This window comes from Rhea americana, unplaced genomic scaffold (assembly GCF_003343005.1).
Source record: "Rhea americana isolate MKP2758 unplaced genomic scaffold, rheAme1 scaffold_77, whole genome shotgun sequence".
NCBI lineage: Eukaryota > Metazoa > Chordata > Aves > Rheiformes > Rheidae > Rhea > Rhea americana.
In genome coordinates this window covers 218,295-242,874 of record NW_028186945.1, presented here as the reverse complement: position 1 = coordinate 242,874, position 24,580 = coordinate 218,295, and the positions used below count along the sequence as shown (strand labels likewise).

Below are 24,580 nucleotides of genomic sequence, written 5' to 3'. Positions count from 1 at the left end.
ACCAGCCCTTGATTATTCCTGTCAAGCAAGGACTAAAACAAGATTAAGCAGTAGGATCATACAATCTAAATTGTACTTTTTTGTTTTTCCCCACAAAAGGATACAGATTTTGTAGGACAAATAATAAGGACTGATCTTCAAAGGACAAGTGGATGTGCAAGAAAGGGGGTACAAAGTAAAGTATCATCTGAACCTTTTTGTTATATACCAAAAACAGTAATTTGTTTAAAAAATGTAAAGTATATTGGTTCCATTGTTAATGCAAGCCATACATTAAAAAACAAACAAACAAGAAAATGCACAGTGTCCAGAATGTTTTATCTCCAAAATTTGAAATTCAGCAAAGCTGCTATAAAAATCACACAGACACAACCAGAAAGAGTATACTGAGTGTTTTCACATAAATAAGGACTTAGGACTTAAGGACTTAACAATATTAAATTGTTAATAATAGGGGAGATTTTCAAAGACACAAATGGTCAGTTTACGCCAAGTTCAAAGGACTTTTAAGGTTGGGCTGATTAATCCAATTGTTCCTTCAGATCCATAGGTCATGAAAACCATGAAATCTCTTTCACTGTTAAGATTTTGGAACACTGATCCACTATAAACACTATCAAATTTTTAATTAATTACTTTTCTCTCACAATTTCCATAGTGATTTATCCAAAAAGAAACAGATCAGATACACAACCCAGTATATATTTCCCCTGCTAGGTTGCCTAAGGATGTTACTGCATTCTGGCCTACTGACCTTGGCAGACCTCAGTCTAAGACTGCTTTGGAGCATAAGTGAAAATTAGTTTGAAGGTTTTGTTCTTCAAATCATCGTAAAACCACCATGAAATCTGAAACTGCCAGACACTTCTTGCCAGGAAATGTCCCYAAGATTCGACAGTGTATTACCAGTCATGTTTGAGGTACAGCACGCCTTACACCTCACTTAACTGCACTAGATTTACCTGAGCTAGTTACAGAAAATCTATTAACACCTTTCTAGCAGCTCACATTTATGTGTGACCTCTGCTGCAAAGTACCACATGGATTCAGATCCACAGACCATGACAAAAACTCAGAATTTTTTTTACTTGGCTTTGAATTAGAGTGATTCTCTTCCTAATGATGTAGAACAAGGCACAGTGCCAGACCCAGACCAGTGCATGCATATCATAAATATTTTCAAATAATATATTAGAGCTTAAAAAAAGAGGATATGTTAGAGTAAAAACCTGTATCATTAATTCCATACTTGATATAAAATTCATGGAGATGGAGTGAAGTATAAGCCTTTACAGTGTTCCTTCTAAAACTTTAGAAATCCTCCTCTGATTTGCCAGTGTTGCTTTGACTTGTTTTTYAGACTAATTCTTTGCCAGAGGTGCTACATAATTGTTTATGTCTCATCAACCTGAAGTGGAAGCTGAAATTTAACAAATATGCAAATATCTGAAAGTGATCTGCACTTGCAAAATATAATCCAAATGTTTACTGACAATCTATTTAAGAAGTTGCCAGTAGACTTATTTTTAGCAACAGATTAAATGCTACTAGGATCAGAATTCTTAATAGCTAAAAGTAAAGGGCTAGGAAACCTGTATAAAATAGTTTCAGAACAAGATTCCAAAGATAAATCCTTTTGTTAAGAAATAATATTTGAAGAAATGCATTTAATAGGGAAATATGCATACTGAGAGTACCTCAGCATTCAACTAGTTGCCTCTCATTTACATCAAGAAAAAACAAWTTTTCCCATCACTGGTAGCATTTAATCATATGGAGTACAGAATAAAGAAAAAAAAACAACTTTGGAAGGGCTCTTTCACCATTCTAGTCAAAGTGGATGTCTCAAAACATGTCAACTGGAGAAAKAGAAAATAAAAAAAATTCAAGATGATTAAAGATGATATATCTTCTCCTAGCAATTGGTAAATATGTGTTCTAGCTGGTGAAAATACTGGGAAAGCAACTGGAAGAGTTCCTTTGGCTCAGGAAACAGATGAGCAAGAGCTCTCCTAAGGCACTAGCTATAAAGCCAAAAGTTGTTAAATTCAGTGGCGGCTAGAGCAAGTTACAACATAGCTTGCTCCAGCCTATCTGGACAGAGCCAAATTGCAGTGTAACAACACTGGGGAGAAGGGAGAGGACATTCTYTATAATTTTATCCCAAGTCTGAATCAGACTAATGGAGTTGTTCTAATCAAGTCAGAAAATATGCTCAGGCAGGGCATATGTCTAGCAGTGCAGATAATGTTTTTSTATTTTCTAGTATTTATTCCATGAAGCCTTTATATCCAGAAGAATAGAGACACTCTCTTTGGAAAATTATGCCACTTGCTGTCCTTGAGGAAGACATTTCCAATCCAATAAATCTTATCTTTCCTGACATCCATTCTTTTCCAGTTAATACATTATTTCCTATATGTCAATTTACCATCCCAAGTAGCACTGATGCATATCAACTACTGTAGTTACAAGCACTGCTTCCTCCATCCTCCTACATGAAACCTCCCTCTTAATCTGTCCTTGCACATTTCTTCATGTCCAYGGTTTATTCTCCTCTCTCTTCTCAGCATTTCAGCTAAATCAAATAAAACGATGCATACGACTAGAGGGAAGTTTAAAAAGCCATTGAACTGAAAGAAAAGCTGGAATTCTGAATAGCTGCTAAGGACTGTTTGCTGGTCAGCTGTGCAGCTCTGATTACATTAATATGGGTGTACAATTATTCTGAAGCTTCAAATAGCTTCTATTTGTTCAGTTTCCACTTAAGAATTAGCTTAAATAAATTATACTGACATTCTGAGGAAAATAGAAGAAGTTAAGAGAATCTAAAATACTTCGATAAAATGAGTGTGCTATTATGCCAACTGGAATCAACTTTTAGGATTCCACAAGAATAAAGAATCAGCACAGGTTCTGCTTTAATTTTATTTCATGGAAGCAGTGAATAATAAAATTTAAAGAGAGTTATGCATGTTAATACATTTCACAGTATCTCGCTTGACCTCTGTATTTTTATATATGTGAAAGTTTTACCTTCAAACAACTTTAAGACACAGAACATCAAATCTACTCAAGCAAAATGGGAATCCATCAAAGTTAGCCTGCCATTTTCCTGTTCCAGCAGGTGTAGAGGACTGGCTGCCTAGGAAAGGGAGCACTCCTTGCCATTTTCACTTATCTTTTGCTGCCAGCTGAGTTGGAGCTCTTCCCATAAATCCCAGTAATTTCCAACTGATTTTCAGCAATGGAATTTTTGCCAGAAAAATACAACCTCCTGTACCTCAAGAAAGTAAGGACTAATGTATGTCTGCATTGTGGTTACTCATCAGGAAATCTTGCTGGGTTAGCTCCTTTACTATATTTGCACAGAAGTGGACCTATACGAGTCTACACTGAGTTTTTTGCTATCCTGTATGTCCTTACAGTTTATAAATTCATTCAGCAGTTGTCAGAGATAAAGGTCTCTGAATCAGCCCCAATTATGGGGTGAGACTATACATACATGTATACATGTATATATACAGTGATACACATGGTTAGCATGGAAGGATATCCCTGCCCTCCTTAGGAAAGGAAGGCAGTGATATCAAAACTTGTCAAAACTGCTCAGTAGGACTCTCTCTCAGTACTATAAATTAATGAAAGTACTAAGACATGCTTTAACTTGATTCTCCAATACTCAGCAAAAATTCAATACTTCTTTCTGTGGTGACAGTCAAATGTGGCAAACATTTTCATTGATTTCTGGGTGACTTTCATAAAAGCATGCTGCCCATGATGCAAACTGGCACTTAAAGTGTAAGTTTGCAATGTTCAATTTTCGCCCTTGTAATTTTATTATTTTACCCTTACTTAGTTTTTTTTCTGTGATTATTAAATCAAAAAAGGGATGATTGGTTTTTAAATTAATTTGCTGAAAGAAAGTGAAAGACGCTAATGGCTAGAAGGAAGGGAATGAGTTTCCAACAGATCAAGAGAGCATTAATGTACGGTTGTGTCTTGAAAGTTTTCCTAAATGCAAACACAATGACTGTCTCAAGACTGATTCATTACATATACAGACCTACGCATCATGTTACATAGGAAGAGATCTTATTGATTCTTAAATATACAATAATTTATCATTGTGCAGATGAGCAGAAAGGGAACACAGCGTAARGACCCTCAGTCTGTAGTTCAGATGSACACCTGGAGGAAAAATACAGCAGMCTACAAACAAAATCATCCCAAGTGAAAGCACAGGAGTAAGAACTGATACAAGTCCTTGTCTACTGTTCTGATGAAGATTATGGAAGTTGAAGCTTTCATAGAAAGCGGTCTGTGACCCATCCAAGTGCTCCCCAAATTCATCAGTACCCAACAGCCCTCCAAGATCTTGTCCTTTCATGGGGCCAAATTCTGCTGCTGCTCTTTGCAAAGCAGCTCGGATTAGAAATTCTCCCTCTGCACAGAATCCTTATGTAATATGCAAGTGAGGCCTCTAAATACAGAACCCAGTATATCACATAAATCGATGAATTAGAAATAAAAACTAATCTGTRAGTGTGAATATCAAAGGTCATTAGAACTTCCATTTCACACACTGAATTTACATGATGAGGCAGCTTTGCAATTGAAAAGAAAAGCATTTGAGGATATGTATCCTTTTTTCCCCAACTATATATATAGTAGATGTATATGTGTATATATATATTTTAAAATGATCTGGTTTATTATACAATCCAAATCAATCAAAAAGGCATGCTGCCTTGCAGTTCAGTTTATGTTGATCTTTTAGGATTCTTCTTCTTTTGGGGGAGGTGCCTTTCCAACTCAGAAATACACTGTTTTTCTGTCAGTAACCAAAGTCAACCMTCAGTCCTGGCTGACTGCGTACCTAAAGTTCTTTTCAAAATCTCCGGGATAKATAGGCATTTTACTTTGAACTTCCTGCTAGATTGCAAAATACTTATTTAGCACTTACTCAAAAAAGTTAGAACTTCAAAATCTCTCACTGCCTAAGGGAACTAAATATGTTAGTGCTGATTAAATATTTTGTAGAAACATGAAATCTATTATGCTACCAAAAATTATTTTGAATGATACCTCTTCAGCAAGGCTGTGACTTACGGCTTTTCTTCTAAGTTAAACATTCAATAAAAATACATCTGGGCCAAGAAAACTTTGTTTTGATTTTGGCAAAGCATCAGACGGTATCTTCTGGTTTGCAAACACAGGCAGAATCTTGTCTAATTGTGGGATGCTTTTGGTTTTACTACCTACTAGCAAAACTATTAAGAAGCACTAAAGGTTCCAGCTCCATTTACGTATTCTTAGCCCGATCTCATTAGTTTGCACACTCTCAATTTGCACACAAAAATACAACAGTCTGTTCCCACCTCTTAGGGAAAATTTAATAGCAGAGTGTTAAGTCTCATGTTACTAGAACCTCATTACTTTTACAAAATATGCTAAATAATTAAAGTGCACTTGTCAAATAAGTGATTAGAGAACATTCTGTGCTGCAGCGTACGTTTTTACTGTTTACCTCAATTCACAAAATTAAATAATTCACACCGAGTCTCCCACACAACAGCACAAACAACTGCGATCTTAAACTTAGGGAGGGGGAGGGCTGTGTGACTCAAAGGACAAGTGTATATAGGATGCAGTTAAAGAAAGAACACTGGATCCAAGCCATGGACAAGGRAACTGAAACAACAGAACCAAGGCTTGCTCTGGGGATGCTGCTGAATGAAAGTGACCTGAAAGCAAATCTAGGCAACACCACTTAGATCCACAGCAGCTTCTAGTCAGGCTTTCTCTGGAGTCTCAGACCCTTAAAAAAAAAGGCAGAGAAAGGGCACGCATTGCTTACAGAGAATGGGACTAATGATACTCAGCGAACGCTGACTTTCCCAACCTCTAATTTACCTTCTTAGCCACACATCTGTAATTAGGTGTGTATTAAAACAGGCATTTTTTAGCATGTGCCACGTTCTCAAACACTTTTACAATCCCATATTTTTTGTGGGAAGGCTTTAGCTAGTGCTGGTAGCTGGGTGCAGTATTCTCCAAAACCGCAGTAAGCAGGATCCCTCCGGGCTGAAGTAGAGGGGCTACTGTGCAAAACGACAAAGGCAGAAGAATTAGGTGAGTAACGACCCCTGCCATCACGTCCACAAGATACGACCATTTCGATGATGCCACAAGACGACCAGAACTTACGGCACAGTGCAGTTCCTCCTACCTGTCTCTCTTCACCAAAGCCAGATTTTAGGAGCCCGCTCCATTCAGCRGGACAGCTCACACACCGAGCTGAAGCAGACGTATTCAAACAAACAGCTGTCCCTCCTACTGGCAGGAAGTTATCTGTCTGCCTAACCCAGCAATTTTTCAGAAGCAGTACTCTAAAGATTACTCAAAATAAAACACCATCCGGATGCAAATCCCTCCTGGTAGCAGCAGCACGTTCTGGTCTGCTGCTCCCAAAGCCACATCCGTCCTACCAGGCCCTGAACTGTAACAAACATCAGGACCCAGATGCCCCGGGATTTTAACATCATCATGATGTTCAAGTTGGACTCAGTCAATTAGTATATATACTCAATCAGCTATTTTTTAAGTGTACCAGTCACAAAGAGCCATATTTTCATTAAGCAAGGGAGAACATTCCAGATGATCTGGTTCTCTCACCACATTACAACTTCCCTGAATCAACACTTTTTGCAGGATTATGTAACAGTGAGCACAGCACACTTAACTCTCATTTGAGCAGACGTTTCAAGTGCAGCATAAGCATCAGAGAATTTCTTCACCCTGAACTGTGCTCTAATCTAGCGTGTGAATTGAAAAAAAAAAGATATATTTATTTTCTGTAGAAGAACTGTAAGCTCCCCACACAAAAGTGTAGATTTTTGTAGAGAGGTTATTAAGTCGACAAAGTACAGGAAACAAGACTCAGCTGCTTGTAAATACAGTCAAACTGAGCTTTTGATGCCAGCACTGTTCCTCAGTATAGATAYTGGACTAGCAATCAATTTGAAACAAATCAAAAGAACTGCCCAGACCACGGGGCACCTCCTTCTCGTTGCCCTTTACAGCACGCCTTGCACTGAAATAGGTGCCCCTGATGCTCTCAGTGAAGCCCCAAATTACCTCTGTAGCCTTGTGTAGTACTCTCCAGTAGAAGAGTTTCTTCTGTAATACGGAAGGCTACTTTCCTYCACATTAAATCACTTAGACATGAGCTTTCCCACACAAGAAAGCAGTGGCAGTTTGATGCCTCAAACACTTTGCTAATGGAGACAGCAATTTTCTTCCCTGGCACAAAGTAAAAAAGCACTCCTTTCAGAACTGAAGTRTCCACTAAAAGTGACGCTGTGATAGCAGAAGGATGTGAAATAAAGACATCCTAAAGTTTGTTTCGAAATATTCTCCACAGCTATTACTGCGACTATCAAGAATTTGTGAAAATCCTACGTATGTAACATATATTTTTCAAGAGAGATTATAGGCAAGAAACTTCATAGTAAAAAAAAMCGTTACAAACAAGTGTTACCGTACAGCAACTAGGCAAATTTRTTTGATTCCTGACTAACAAAATTCTTCTCTCCTTTCCACTTCACGATACCCCTTATCTACTAGCAACATCAATTCCCTGTTTTTATCTTTTTCCAGTCTCTTGCCCTCTCTAACCTTTCTCTTTTGCTCAGCTGTCCATGAAAGCAGCTGTGGCCTCTATACACAGACACACAGACTCACTTTATCTTGGTCATCTTACAGTGCTATTTCCCTTCCCTGTTTTCACTCGTCTATTGTCTTAGTCTARTAATTTTACTAATTCTAGTTTAAACTGCAGGTGTGAAAGTCAACCTTTACCAAACAGTGAAATCTGAAGTATCAGAAAAAAATACATTCACCACATTTGTGTGATCTGTATGTTTATAACCTAATAATCTGCATGTATGTTTTAGATGTGGTTCTAGGACAGTTATTACAGGAAGGCAGAGCAGCACAAACAACCAGAGTACAGGAAAGGCAAGTTAGGTATGCGGTGTCTAGACTCCATCAGTAAGTCAGGRATGATATATTTTGGAACATGAACAAAAAAAATCTTCTGATACATTTTGACTCCCCTTGGAATTTCCCTATATACCTCTAGTTTCAGAATGTTTTACAGCATAGCTTTTTCGTAAGTTTTTTTTTTGAAACAGCCAGAATTAGGAATGAAAATTCACCTGAATAATCTTTTATGCATACATACGGCCAACACAGACTCTTAGCTGTTACTACTGTGGAGTTAGCATCTGTTGCGGGAATTCAGAACGTGTGTTAYGTAGGTACAGTAGGATGCCGTAAGTCTGGTCTCAATTTGATGGATTTTTCTATTTGCAAGATTTGCAAGATTTTGCATGGTAACCCCCGATTAATTTCAGCTATTAAAATTAATAATGAGCTTACCAAAATAACAGAAAGGAGTCAGGGYCATTCTTGTTCAATAGTGTTTTGTTCTTCTTCTTAATGGCACACAAAACTACTTCTTTGACCAACCATTTTCTGTATTTTCCATTGAAGGATCTACTATCTTTTATCCAGTAAAACGAGGATGCACTTCCCTCTAGTAGTAAGAGCTAAGAGACYAGTGTCCTCCACACTCTGTCAGTATCACATGGAGGTCTTAGACCAAACATACAAATTATTCTTTTTSAGTTTTGGGGAAAGCAATTATATTACACTAGGAATTGTATATAATCCAATAAAAAATTACCRTATCTTTTCTACTCATATAGATAGTACAATTTCAGATACATCATTTGACTATATACACTCCTATGTTAAAGATGGCATTGTGCTCAGAGAATAACCAGAAAAAAATCTGAATTCATTCTGAATTTTAATTATATCACGCAGGGGAGTCAATAAAGATCATATATAAATTATTACTTTTCAGTGACCTTAATAGAAAATGCAAGCTACTAAGTAAGTCAGAACAAGTATTAGAACATTTATGCAGAAAAACTTCCATGTAGACTGATCAAATTTTAATGCAAATCAGCTCATTACTATTATGTATTAGCATAGCACACAAGGCCCACAAAATCAGCGGCATTATACCTAACACCGAGTTTCTTCAAGGACCTGCTCAAAGACTTTTCACCCTTTCAATGGATCTTGGTAAGTCACCATTAGAACAAGAGTGACCTGCTTCAGTTGTGATTTTGGAAATTCTGCGCCTGCCTGTACTACATAAGAGCCCTTTTTTCAGGGATTTAAAAGGCCTGAAGGAACTATTATGATAACCTGGTCTGACTTCCTGCCTGGCACAGGCGATACCTCAAGCAGCAATTTCTTTATAAAGCACAAAAACTTGTAACTCTACTAGGAGATACGTCAGAAAGAGATCTAATCTTGATTTAATTACTCTAAGTGATCTACCACATTCCCTTCCAAGTGCTTCCAATGGTTCATTACTTCTGTGGTGCTGTATTTCCAATATGAACTTGTCTTGCTTATCTCACTGTGCTTTTATCTGTTGGAGCCCTAGCCTTTCTCCCGACATAGATATTTTTAGATATTATCCACACCACACCTCAAAATTCTCTTATGGGAGATAAATAGTTTGCCTSCTTGGCAAATCAAAACAGAGATTCCTGAATCCATCCTAAACTAGCTGCTGGTGGTATTGTAGAAAGATTTTGGCTATGTACACTTGAAGTGAAAAGTCAAATCAAATATAAGGAGAAGACATTAAAGATGCTCCTTAACAAGTTTTTTTAGCTTTCATAGCAGTAACCCATTCTTAGGATCTGGAAATTTCAGAGAAATACCACTGCAATCCAGAGATTTTCATCTTTAACTTAACTGATAAATTCAAGCTCAAACCAGACTGATAGTTACCAAATACTTTATTTAACACACAAAGAAATCAATGGCTTCTGACAGGTGGTTTTMTACTACTTATATTAAAATTGCATAAAAAATCCTGTTACCAGAATGAACCAGTACTTTTGCAAGCACTGCCTAGGCAGAAATCCATGAGCGAGCAATACGTCCCCTAAACTACCTCCAGTTGTGACTCTGGGAAACAGAATGTGCGAGTTTCCACCACTGCTGTTGTGCTGTATTACTTAGTCATGTTACTCAGGYATTTATATTACTGTAGCATTCAGAGGCACCACATAAGGCTCTCTTGTGCTAGGTGATCAACTACAAGCACAGCAAGCTTCATTCATTTTTGCAACACCTGCCCAGTTCTTGTACGGCTGAATCCCTGGTCAGGAGACAGGAGCAGGGCTTGTGTCCTCACTGGATCATGGAAGYTGATGAGATCAGTGCACAAAGACTGCTCAGAGCTAGAATTTTTTCTGGCATTTACTATACCCCTGTACTACCCATGTGATTCTCAACACATTATAAAGTTCTTTAATTGGCTGTATACTCTAGAAGGGCTTTCAGTCCTTTGCATGGATTTGGTGCAGAATGGTAGTATTTTGCTGTCGCTGAAATATATTACATATGCACACATCTTTGTATCTGCACATGCACACACTCATATTCTCCATTTGCTAGTAAGAAAATCCAAAGCTAGCGTCTGCTATTTACATTTATAACACCGCTTTAAAATTTTCCACAACAAATAATGTCATACAACACCTCATTACTTTTTCACAACACTTCTGTTTTTTTCATTAATATTTCACATTTCTAGTCACTTGTGGTTTCAGACAGTTTACATTTTGCACATAGCTTAGCTGATTTTTTCCTTAGTCTCTCTCTTCCACGGACATCCTCCTGCAATTTAGGATCACACTTTATGTAGGTGTATCGACTTTTACTGGTTTAAGACGTCAGCGAGTTTAAAAACCCTTCCTTTTAATGACTCTTCTATTTGGAAGAAGTTTGACTTGACATAGATATGATGAATCCAGCTAACAACTCTGAAAGCTTTTAGTTTAACTGCTGATAAAAAACAAGATAAGCAAAATAGGAGGAAAAGAAAATAACTAACATCTCCCTTCCCAATAAATCATGAATGGCTACTAAAACTTTYACCTGAAAAATAATGACTGAAAAGTAAATGGGCATTTCTGTTATGCCCTGAACAGATTCATACTGCAGCTGCCTGTCAGAACAACTTGCTATCATGTACCTCATTATATGTGACTTGGCATTGCTGCTTAATGCTGTTAAGTATACAGTTTTCTACATCCTCTAACATGAATCTCTGCATCCTCACTAGTGAACACAGAAATAAAAAGATTTAAAAAAATCATATCCTTCTTCTAGCTGGTAACATACAGAAAGACTTTTTTTTTTTTTTTTTTTTCCTTTTGCTTATCTCATAGATGCATACAAAATCTATTTCCAAAATGTAATCTGACTTATGTTACATAAAAAAAGAAAAGATGTTCACTCTAGGGAGTGAATCCTTCTCTAGAAGCAGAGACTTAACTCCATAGTTCATAATCATTCATTACCACATCTCTAAACTCAAAAACTTTCTGGATACAAAGTCACTTATTATGTCAGCATATACTCTACTATTTCATTTTCAAACTGCAAGAAACTTCTTTTAAGTAACCATTTTAATTGCCTGAGTAATGAAAGCTATAATGGCTGTTGAAAAAATAATTCTCTCTAAATTCTTCAGAAGAAAACAGAATCTATGCAGTTATCTTATTTTGATTAAAAGATTAAATACTGGAATAAATGAAAAAAATAGCTTAGTAGCAATAAAAAAAGTCAAATATTATTAGACTCATTCCTGCAATAGTGTCTCCTTTCCTTTTTAATTTGTGTTTTAACATACTGACCCATACTATCCAGGATCTACTCTGAAATGCTGAGTGTATCTACAATTAACCTTAATATTTTACTAAAGTGGAATAAAGAAACCTTACCTTATTGGAGCTTCATTTTCACTTCTTTCACTGAAAAGAGTAAAGAAATCTGTATTAAAGACCCATTTGGTAATTAGTACTTAGGAAATTATTTCGTTTCTACTTCAATTAACACATAAGAACTATGGGGTTTTTGTTATGTAACTGAAACGAACTTCCATTATTTTAATCATTATCAACATGCTGGAATGGAGATTATTTATTTATTTATCTTAACTAGCCATGGTTCCCAAACAAACATTTCAAATGCTGTGGGAATATCAATACAAACAACGCATCCAGTTGATTGTATCCAGTACTGTAGTGTTTTACTTTGATTTGACACTTGATAATTTTTATTTTAAGATAGCATTTGAATTGCAATATGCACATTCAGAGACAGCCCCTGCATGGAAGAGGGTTTTTTTTTTGGTTGTTGATTGTTTGCTTTGCTTTTTTAAATAAACTAGTTTCTGCTCCATCCCAAGACAAGAAGAGCCAGTGGTAAATGTAGAAGAATGAAGAAATCAAGCCATTCATAAAACATCTGCTTCAACTAATCCATTCCAAATGACACACTTACCAATAGCTCATCAATGGACATYGTGACTGGTGAAAAACAAATGAGCTTTAGTATTATTCTGAAAAAGTACCGTGACTTAAAACAACTGATAAATTTGAGGCTTTCAAAATATTAACGTAACTAACCTTTCATTTTTTGTGAGTTTTTTTTYCCCAGTCCTTTGTAACCAAAGGAGAACTATTTACGGGCATCATTATTATAACTGGGAATTGGATTCCATAACTTTGAAATAAATGGGAWTTTTTTCTGACTAAAATATGCAAAAACAGAATCACATTTTGCCTTATTTCATTTTCTACATGAGCATAATACACAGTATAAAATGGAAAACAAAAAGCCAAATCTAATGAAATTTGGCAATTATCATCAATTTTTGTTGAAASACAAAATCATGCTGAGTCATACGGAAAGTATCACAGCCTCTAGCACTTTTTATAGATTTCATTAGCCATCAATCAATACAGTTAGAATTTTACCAATGAAGGAAAAAAAGAACAGAACTTGTTCATCTTTCTCAAGAATAAATTAAAAACTTGGCCTCAAAACATATGATCAATGCAATGGTTGAAGATACGAACTTTCAGCTCTATAGTAAAAAATACCACTTGCTTGGGGAGGCAGAGGATCTTCAAAGAATGGCTGTAAATCTGTCAATCTAAAGCAAACAAAGCTTATGTGAATAGTAAGACTGCCTCTTTCCTTAATTTTGAGCATGCGAACCTGGTATTTTAAAAGAGACCTATAAAACAAGCCTGTCCTAGAAACAGARCAAGTAAGCTTAGAAAGAGACACAGAAATTCATCAGATTAAGCATTCATTTTGAGAAAAGACATGAGATCTCATTTTYATGAATTGACTCATCAGAGCTGAGATTTAAAATGTCTGATTTACCACAGCTGAGTATCTGCACCTGTACACCTGTAAATGAAGAGGAATTCTATGAGGTCATCTTATTACTCAGTAAAATATATAAATATTCATGGGTTTGACTTTGTACAACCTTTCCTGATAATCAACTATTAAAGCACGCATCAGTACCAAATTACTTCACACTTACCAATCTGGCTTTAGGTCTGGGTCATCCATTAGCGAGAACTTAAGAGAGGTTTTGCATACATTATGGGAATCAACTGAGAGAACCCATAGTTACTGTATCACTGGATGCTACCAAGGGTTTCAGTAGGATTGAATGGGATTTATTATAGTACAGGCCTAATCCTTCTTACCTTTCTCAGGCAAAACACCCACTGAAGCTAGCCAGAGTGCAACTGGGGACATAGTATGTCCCAATCCTTTATTYCTCACCTGTCCCAATGCTACAGTGGTCCACAGCACAAAGTTTACAAGACCAGAATGCTTCTCTGTGGGCACGGAAAGGAGTTACAGGGCAGCATGTTTTAACCACAAAGMAGGTACAAAGGCAAGTCTGAAGATGACTAGAAGTCTGGACTTCTGTCAAGATCCACAGCTTTTGAAGTAAAGTATTTCTATGCTAGAAACACAGCACAGGCTGCTTTGAAGCATATTTAATGCATCCTACGTACTTTTACAAGAAGAATGAAAGATTACTTTGGCACGCTTAATGTCTCCCAGAAGAAGAAAAAATCGTAACACTTAAAGGAATGGTTTGCATAAGTTTACCTTATCTGATCTAGCTGTTGATAACAGGCAACCTATAATGAGGGCCATGAGCACCTCCAACTGTACGTTCTCACGGGGCCCTYAGCCTTCCTAACTTGACGGTCTCAGAAAACACTTAGCCAAGAGCACCATGTCCTAGAGAAAGACGACCAGTTACTGCTCTCACACCAGGTAGCAGGAAGCTTCTCTCCCTCCTCAGATGACCAAGCTTCTATCCAAGTAGAGGTAACCTTGACACGAGCATGCTCGAGAGCACCCTGGGTGAGTGAGGCATCTACCATTCAGCTGCCCGAGCAGGAGACTTCCTGACTTATGTTCCTCTGACACTTTGGCAAAAATTTCACACGGGTTCCTTATTTTAAGCATGTTTTTAGTATTTCTAAGTATATACCTCTTTACAGTAAAAACTGTACTTGTTGCTTGTCGTCAAATGTATTAACTTTGGATGTACTCTGGAGGGACCCTAATAAACTGCCTCAAAYGCCCATCAATGCATTTGAGTCTAACTAAGCAGACAACTRCCCAYACTCAGAGACAAAAGGCTGCATAACTTCAACAAGTTATTTAACATAATTCTCTCAGTTAAGAAAAATCATAAACCTTTTTGCAAGTTCAATCTTTTTCAGAACTCCTTATGAATCAATTTCATAAATACTGAACTAGCACTAAAAAACCTTGCTGAMAAATTTTTTTCAAAGCACTTTGCTATTGAGGCTGTTCATGAGTTTTCTTAGAAAAGACTCTATGTCACCACTGACTCCAGAGGAACTACAAAAAACTAATACTGCCAAATTAATTAGACAGCAGAAAAGACAAATATGAAAATTTCCTCCTTTACTAGACTTAGAAAATTCTTGCCCGTGCAGAGCTGTACACATGAAAGGGTTATTTCTTGTTTCAGTCATTATTATTCCATCTTCTTCTGCTGCATGTTGTTTAGTAGATACTGCAGGACAAGAGGCAATGGGCAGAAACTGAAGCACCGGAAGTTCTGTCTGAACTTGAGGGAGAATTTCTTTACTGTGAGAGTGACGGAGCACTGGAACAGGTTGCCCAGAGAAGCTGTGCAGTCTCCTTCTCTGGATGTATTCAAGGGCCRCCTGGATGCAACCYTGTCTAACATACTCTAGGTGACCCTGCTGAGCAGGGAGGTTGGMCTAGATGATCTCCAGAGGTCCCTTCCAACCTTACTGATTCTATGATTGGGCAACATATCTCAGCATTAACCAAAACATGGTTTTGGTCCCCATAACAAAACACTAAAAACCAAATAGCTAAAACAAGTTCTCTCCAAATGATTTAGCACTTACCAGTATACTTGAGAAAAGGCATTGAGGGGGTACTCCATATAATTTATATATAAACAACATATTCTCCGTAGGTCTTTGAACTGGTGTCACATATAGGGATGAGGGCACTACTCTTCCTCTTATACATATTTCTTCCTCTTACACATATTTTGTTCTACAACAAAATCCCATTCATCCTATTAAAAATTCTGAAATCCCTCATAGACCTCTCCAGTTAGAAAGAAACAATTAGAGCAATAATTCTTAAAGTTACCAGAAGATGCCACTTCCCTCAGTCTTCCAGAYAGATTCACCATCATCCTAGAATTTGCTTCAACCTACTTTTGTATTCCCTGTAGGTGTGTCTGATGTTCAGAAGTCTGCAGGGAGACTTACTAAGCAAAGTGGCTACCGTTTCCTTTATCATAAAAGATCACAGAAAGCCAACTGAGCCTGGAAAGTCCACAGAGTACTTATTCTATCAGCAACAAAAAAGTAAGAGTTGGGGGAACAAGAATCCTGACCAGGCAGTAACTTGAGGCTGCCACATTAAATTTGGCTTTTAGATCTGCTGTTTAGCAGCTCGCAGTAAGAATTAAAATGCACATCCGTGAAAACTTCTGAAAAAAACAGCAGGCAAAATCTCACTGACCTCCCGCAGTGAACTTCTTCCTCAAGATGTATGGAACTCTGCTCTCACAGAAAAGTAATTTGATTCTTCCTACCCCACCATTTTTGAGTCACAGTTCCAGCACTTGCAGTAGTTAGCAAGTTGTACCATGAAGAGTGAAAAGCCATGGCTAGAGCATGCCAAAGTCTAAACTGTGACACAGAATTTCATTTCTCAAAATGTACATAACATGCTTTGAATTGTTTGGTGCTTCCTTAGTGTGACTCAGTCTATATGAGTATTCCTAGGCTGTAGATACGCATATGTGAATAGTCTAAGCTCTTTGGAATCTACACAAACATCTTAAGAATGTTTACTGCTAGTGCAATGCTAATCGTAATTATGACGCTGGTATACGCTATCTGCACAATAAAAGGCTAGAAGAAAGCCCATGTTTAGATTGGACAGCAAAGACAAGATCATAGCTGGAAGGCAGAAAACACATAAAATAGCTCCATATAAGGCAGACATATAGATTAAAATTAACTATCACTGCCAAAAATCTGAATACAACCCTGCCCACAGCCATATATGCCAGCACATAATTGCCAACTGCAAGAAGAACATAGGGTCTATGTTCWGGAACATACGATCCATGTTCTGTTACCCTAACAGCATCAACAGTCATAAAGCCACTGCTTTACTTTTCCAAAGAAAGAGCTGAATGTGCAGGCACATTCCTCTTTCTTCAGTCACTATTTATTCTTGCTCTTGATGACTTCCTGTCACAGACATCRTAAGGTTTAATGACTTTTTGCAAGCTGGTCTTCTTTTGATTCTAAAGAAGTCTTAGCTTTCAGCCAGGTAGCTTGATCTAACTGTTCAGAATATGAATATGAAATAATGAGGAAAGAAAAATCACCATTTTTACTGTTGTGTGTTGCTTATAACCATTCTAAGCAGCTAAGAATTCACAGCTGCTTTACTGGTGAAGACATGAAAATGTTAATAAGCTGTCTAGAAGCTATTATTCTCTCCAGTAAACAGTGGATCAGTTCTGTTTTGCCAACATTTCCATTATAAACTTTTGTTTTAATGAAGAAATTACAAGATTGTAAGATATTTTGGCCATTAGCCTTTCAAGTTCTATTAGAGCAGATTTTAAATGTTTAAATGACATRATGCATGTTAATGCCATTATAAGACAAATTTTCCTCGACTTAAAAAAAAAAACAAATTGACTTACTTTTAAAATACAAGATGTACCAAAATAATTGTTTTARATCCACAAACTCATTTCTCTACTCTTTTAAAATATCCTATTATTTGTGATATTAAAAAGAAAAGATAATGTATTACTCTAATGTAGGGATTTCATTAAATTCGACAGACCTAGGCAGGTCTCAGAAAAGGGCAACTATTCTCTCTGTGAATAATATAACCATATGCCCTAGAACCAGTTTTTTTCTTCCTCTAAAGATATATAAGAGTATTACTTCTGTGGAGCCCAGCCCAATGCTGCTAAGTCACTACCATGATTCTTAGTGAAGTCAATTCAAAGTCTTCCATTGACTTCAGGCAYTGAAAACCTGAGCTAAGATCAAGAATCCATTATCAAATGCATCAAGCTGTTGAAAAACAGCCTTTGTATATAACTATCTGTGTACTATCTCTGTATATAACTTTGTATAAAACTCTCTGTGTTCACCAGATTTCTGAGCATTGCCSCAAATGAGAGGAAAAGCTAACAATATTCAAATCTGGGTATACATCCAAGCTTTAAATATAGTGGATGAACGTGGCGAAATGCAAAGTTTTCAGGAGAAAGGGGAATTCATCCCACATGTCCTTAGCCACACACTGTGGTTACTGGTGGAACTTATCACTTCCCAAGGCCTGTGGTACAAATAGCACCTGGGAGGGACTCATCCTTCTCATCAGTTTTACTGAAGACTAACCTACGGAGCRGACAAGTCAAGACAGCCAAAATGAATTTCATCCTTAGTTTTGCAYCAGACGCTTGATTTTAATCATTATCTGTAAGCTGGAGTAAACATACACTACAGCGCAAGTAAGACTTGGACCATCAAACCCTTTATCAGAAACGACACATTTTTCTGCTTATAATCACCCCACTGCACTGRAAATGATTATAGCTGTCTTACAGTCCATTTTCTGTGGAACAGGAGAATGAAAATGGCTAGTATCTTCAATAACTAATATATAGTAGATCTGCTGCACAATATCCCCAGCCAGAGAAAGTCATTTAGTCCTGGAATGAACCGTGACAGACTTTGATATACTATCTTTTCCAGGATATCAGTCCCAATCCAACAAATCCCAAAGCTTAAAGCCTGCAGCCTCTACCAACTTGTGATTGATCCAGCATGCTTTTTTTCCCCCAAATATGTTGTCTAATAACTAAGTTCATGATTCCATGTTTCCCTTGGAATGATGGATGACACCCAGAACACCTACACATTGGGATGCAGTTATTGTGGTAATTCTCATCCAAAATTAAAGCAAAAAAGTGCTATAAAAGCAGGTTTAATACATGTACATAATGGAAAAGCAAAAAAAAAAAAAAAGTCATCACGGTAAACGATTTCATAGTACATTAACTGTTCTACCTTTAGTTTTAAGATCCCACTGAGTTTTTTGTTTGTTACATTTCTTCCATTTTTTTTTCCAGGCTGTATAACACATGCCTCACTTTAAGTACCTTGTATAACACATGTCCCAATAAAGAGTCCCAATGCAATTAAGCACAGTTCAGAAGGGCGGCCACCGGCTGCATGACCTGAACAAGAATTATGTCCTTATGCCATGCACACATCTTGAAAGCTACAAGAAAACCCGTAAGAATCAATAAAATGGAAATCTGGCATTTCAAAGTCAGGTGCAAAGCAAGCTTAAGAAGGAGAGTYATTTCTTTTTGTTGACAGGCCAGTGCGGATTTTAAGCAGTACTGTACAACAACATCAGGTAATCATCAGGCTGGCAATTCTGCTGGGAAGCATTTTTCAAATGGCAGCTTTGGCTGTCTATTTAACAAACAGATAATGAATTAGAAACAGGTATTTCTAAGAAGGGCTTCAGAAAACATCTCTCCATGCACAGTATAAATCTCCCCTGAAAGGCAAGATCTCTATCTGCCCTCTGTGACAGTACTTTTCTTCAGTGCATRTATCTCTTTCCTCCTGTTCAGAACAAATAGGTCTTTTAAACCTTAGGTTTTACCACCTGACAATTTAAATCACTACTATCATTTTTAATGTTTTATCAGYCTCTGTAGCTAACTTCTCTTATGATTTGTGAAGCAATAGTGGTAAACATTGCTAGTGACAATAATCACATTTGCTATGACAAAATTAAAACTATTGYTTAATGGGCATGTTCTTGTTAACCTAACAGGATAAAAACCTTGAGAAATTATATTTGTTTTGTTTTCTGGAGCTAAGGTCAAGCAGGCTGAAGTTCCTAGTTTTCTGAAAAGTAGAAGTGGGCTAAACTCTGATCAGGAGACAAACTGAAAATTTAGACATTTCTTCAGTGACTGCATAGTAATATATCAAAGCTATTCTGTTACATTTGCCTTCTTATGTTTATTTCTAGCAAAGGAGATCAGAAAAAAACTGTCAGATAGTTGAATTTAAAAGTGCAATTACTCCTTATTAAAATCTTTTGAATGTGTGATAAGTATAAAAGCAGAAAATGGTATTTCCACATTTTATATACTCCATAAAAAAAAGCTTAATTTATGTTTCTGTATTTTTAGAAAGACAACAGTATTTACTTATTCCTTTTCAACATATCACAGATAGTGCTCAGCTGCTGGGCTTATGATATTTGCAGTTGTAACTCAATAGACAAATCCTTTGTTACAAATAAAGGGGATTTACAAAGATGCAATTATACTGAGAGGGTTTATGCATAAGGATGCATTAAAAGAACTTCTGTATGCAAAACCATTTTTTGAAGAAATCCTCTGAGCATTATCATCATTTACCCTAAGGACCCCTTTATATCCTATTACCATAAAAGGGATTTTGAATGAGTGTCATCCATAAAAGATGTCCACAGTCTCCGCCAAGGTCTCCTACATAGGCTGAATTTGGTAGCATATACTTGTTTTAGGGTTTGCAAATGGTAATAAATGAACAGACCAAACTTTGAGCCCAAAGCAGGAAACCATACTAAAGATGGATGATGCACTCCAGCAACCAGCCAAGGCACACGGGCTGCAGCAAGCCTTGGCAGTGAACGGGGAATGGAGACCGAAACATGGTGCCTCCCACCACACCCAGCAGCGCCAGCCTGGCCTAACCGGCGTGAACAAGAGATTGGCTCATGAGTGAGCCTACTCCTGGTTAAAACGTCCACTGAGATGAAGAGCCATAAACACAAACAACAACGCTTTGGCGTATTAACAAAACACTGAAAATAAGCACACTRTTCTTGCCTCTGCGCTGATCCATCCTGACCGGAAAGGCCTCCTGGGGACAGGAGATGCATCCATTCCCAAACCCCCCTGGAGCACAGTATCCCTCTAGGGTCCAGTATGAGCGGTGGCTGAGGGTGCTCCGGAGCATGCTCTGAGGCAGAGCTGCCTGCCAGCTTTTCCCAACATGACAGAAATGCAAAGGCGAAGATGAACTCAAGCATCCCACTATCTCAACTAAAGATGATGCTAAGTTTAACTTTGATACGTTTTATGAGCAGAATCCAACTGAGAAGTTATTCTACTGTATGGTACATAGCTGTTACTTATCTATCAACGGCTGCTTCATTTAGTTATCAAYGGCTACTGTAATTTCTGTTCTTGGTAAGTCAGGAAGACTTCTACATCTCCTCACAATAAAATACTGAGCAAGGAAGTACAAAGTCAAAAATTTCTGTATAAAGTTATTCTGAGATCCTACTGACTTATATTAAACTAACTAAAAATATAAGAATCTGATTGTTAGTTATTCAGGAAGCTACAGTAGATAAAACCAGATTTACTTTTCCAAACATCTTTTCTAAGATGAATACGCAATATCACAGTCTAAACTTTGTAAGTAATTAATTACTGGTGGGCAGTATCACACAGAGCATGTATTGGATTTTTAAGGTTACCCTTAATAATCAGAAACAATTACTAATGCTGCATGTGACTAAAAACTCACTGATTTATTATTTTTTGTTTGAATGAAGATAGGCACTACAATCAGTTTGATGGGAAAAAGAAATCCATACTCAATGCAACAGATGTTAATATCCTCAGTAATGTGTCTCCTATGTAGAACATTTTTTTAATACTAATTATAATGTTTTGCTTGCTGGAATGGATCCCTGAATTAGACAGGGATGTGGGAGGGCAGCACAATGGGAATGTGCCAGGAGAAAGGATGAAGCATCAGGAACACACAGCCAACCTTGTGCTCAGGGGACCAAGTGACCATGATTTGACAGAAAGGAGAAATGAGGAGCATCACCTCCATTCCTCTTCCACGTCAGCAGTGGAGCTGAAAGGGAAAGAGATGCTCAAAGCCCATCAACATGGGAGAGGGACAGCCAAGAAACTCAGAGAGAACACGGGAGAGAGGCAGAGCTTTGCAGCCTTCTAATCTGATCACTTGACACATGATTCCATATCCTAGGCAGTACTAGTCACAAAATACCCTACTTTCTTCTCTCTAATTCTCCAGAAAAGGCTCTCATATTATGCTTTGCTTCCTGGTTATAAGGAAGAAATTATTTTCTGAGGAATGTATCAGAAGTAAAATACAACAAAGCAGCTGAATATTGTAGCTAACTTAAAATGGAGTAGAAATCTATATTTTTCTTTTTAAAAACTAGAAGAGCTTTTGTTCTAGGTAATATTTTGATATTGTTTTCTTATTTCAGGCTCAATCTATGACCCTGGTATTTGGGATATGTCATATGGACTATGTAATGGAAAAGTTCTATGACTTATCTGAACTATTACTTTATTTTGTTCTCCTGCGGTTCCAATCGTTCATTGTTAATTAGATCCAGCCATAACATCTCATTGTGCAAAAAGCATATTCTGTTTTAATCAAAATCTTGGACTGCATTTTGGATGGCATCTTTAGCAACTTGGACAGAACATTTTTTGGTTTCCTCACCGGTGAAGAATCAAAATGATTAACTATGAACATGTCTTCTACTGAATGCTGATTGTGACCACCAGGTTATTTTCAGAAACTTCTGCTATGCTACAYGGAATTATTTTAGCTCTTCTTGTAACTTCTATTTGATTTTTTCAGTCTAATAAACTGTAAACCTGTTACATGTAACATATTCATGGTGAACTCCCAAATCATTTTTAAATTGCTCATTTTACTCTATGCTGAAAGTGATGATGTAAATACAAAAGATGGTTATGATAGAGGTTAGAAACAGATCTTTTCATCTATAATCTTCAAATTATTTTTACCATTGGTTTAGCACTGAAGAGAAACACACTGCTTCTGAATGAAACGCATCAAAGAGCTAATGTCTATGAACTGATTATCTTCATAGCTGTACTTTGGTGACAATGTACTGATTCAGACTCTCCTCCAAGTTATTTACTGATGGCAAATTCTGAAAAATGTCTCCTTTACAGGCCCAGACACAGTGCTCTACTTTCTCCCATCAATAGAGAAATTGTCATTCTGGGGCATGTTTGATCTCAGTGTTGCTGTTTGGAGAACCCTTGCTAGGGTCGACATTTTACTCTGTAAGAATTACCCATTTCTTTTATGTCATTCTATTCAGCAGCTTCTTTCCTGTTGCCTCCCCCTGCTTCAGCCTTGATGAATCATTTACTGACAAACTCATGTTTGTTGTTGACTAATCACCTGTTTGTAGCAGCTTTAACACTAATGAAAAGCAAAAAGGAGAAACAGCCACTAAATTATTCAATACTGTAAGGACTGTAAAGAGAAAATAATAGAAAGTCACATTATCCAGTCTAAAATTGTCCACAGTTTAGGAAACCAARATCATAATGGTTTAAAACTATGCAGCTCTACCATCTGTCTGACTGTAGCATAAAAATTAGCTAAATCTAAATCACTGTCTAGCCATCAGTTACTTCTTTTCCCTTCCCTTTGCAAGAATACAGGCAATCACACAATTATTTTACAATAAAGTATGTTTTATCATTAATTATAATATGATCACATCACATTATACTATGTAATCATAAATACATGTAAGAATTCAGTTGTTCTTTTTGAAATAATGAAAACCTTTCAGTCACAGCCTGAAAAGGAAGCCTAAGAAGCTACTTTTGCACAAATGAGTGGTGATTTTGAATGCTTGGGCATTTTCCTGACAAACTGAGATATCTTTAGTGGAACCTTGTTTCCAATAAGAACTGAATACCATCTTTCAGATTTTTTAGGTTACACAGTCAAAGATGGACTTAGGCCAAACCATGAGTTATTTTTGAAAATTTAAGATCCTGTATCTAGCATCAAAAAACTCGTGAAAATTAAACCCCTGTAACTATTATCAGAGTAGCACTGTGATCTGAAAAAAAAGAAAAGCTTACTTCTTTCTGCCTAAAACAAAACAAAACTTTGCAACAAAGATTTTCAACTGACAAGTTAAAAACACACACACACAAAACCACAAAAAATAATATTATTTCTTAAATGGGAGAAATAACTGTATTGTATTTCTTACAATTGATTGGCTTCTGCCTGTATATTAGAAGAAAAATCAAAATAGTGATAACAAAGGTCTTTCTACTTCTTTTGCACGATGGTATGACGTATCAGCCCATTTTACGCACCGTGCAGCTAGGAGATTAAATACCAAACCCATTATACTACTATCACTGAATGCTAGCACTGAAGGGCTAATGGTCAAAATCTAAAAAGAACAATACAAAACAAAATTTACCCAGCAAAACTATCCAGTGGTAACTACCTAGCATTTTTTTTTTCCTGGACAAGGCTTGAAGGATTGACACATAACTCTTAAATTCTGCTTTGCAATGAGTTTACATACAGTAGCTTCTGTTGCACAGTACAAAATTCGATATTCATTTAAAACACAATAAAAAGCAGAAACTGGTGGGAAAGCAGACTGCTTCCATGTCACAGTACTTTCATATTAGTATTTCCTAGCAAGTTCCATACAGTAATTGACAGAAATAGATTTTTTAAAAGAAAAATTCAACATAGCTGAAATTGTGTTGGTTTAACACTACAGCACAGAAGTACACACTACAGCAGCTCTATATGCCAGCACAGCAGGAAACATAAATTGCTTTTATCAGACAAGCATTTAGTGCAACTAGTATAATCTGCAGTGACATCTTTCCCTTTCTGTTACATAAACCCCAAGCTAAACTTTTGCTTTTATACAGTATACTGTCTCCAACAAAGTGGATAAGGTGCCTTCTCAGCCTTTTCCCCATATTTAAGATATTTTAGTAACAAAAGAAGATGAGACTTGTCAGATTCTTGAGCTTCATTCCAGAAGCTGCTCCATGTTTAAAGTTGCCACACAGATATCAATTCCAACAGGCTTCAATAGGACTTACTGTTTTAGTTAACAATGTTCAGTCTAGTAACATCTCCAAGCACTTTTT

General features: G+C 36.9%; 1 protein-coding gene across 5 annotated transcripts in view; it reads right to left on the bottom strand.

The window, feature by feature from the left end:
• THRB (thyroid hormone receptor beta) overlaps positions 1–24,580 on the bottom strand; it is a 172,487-nt gene that overhangs the window by 119,415 nt on the left and 28,492 nt on the right. For all 5 annotated transcript variants that reach the window (XM_085322347.1, XM_085322348.1, XM_085322350.1 and 2 more), the window contains exon 2: positions 11,886–11,915. The gene's annotated coding sequence lies outside the window, so the exon portion shown is untranslated. The remainder of the gene's footprint in view (positions 1–11,885; positions 11,916–24,580) is intronic.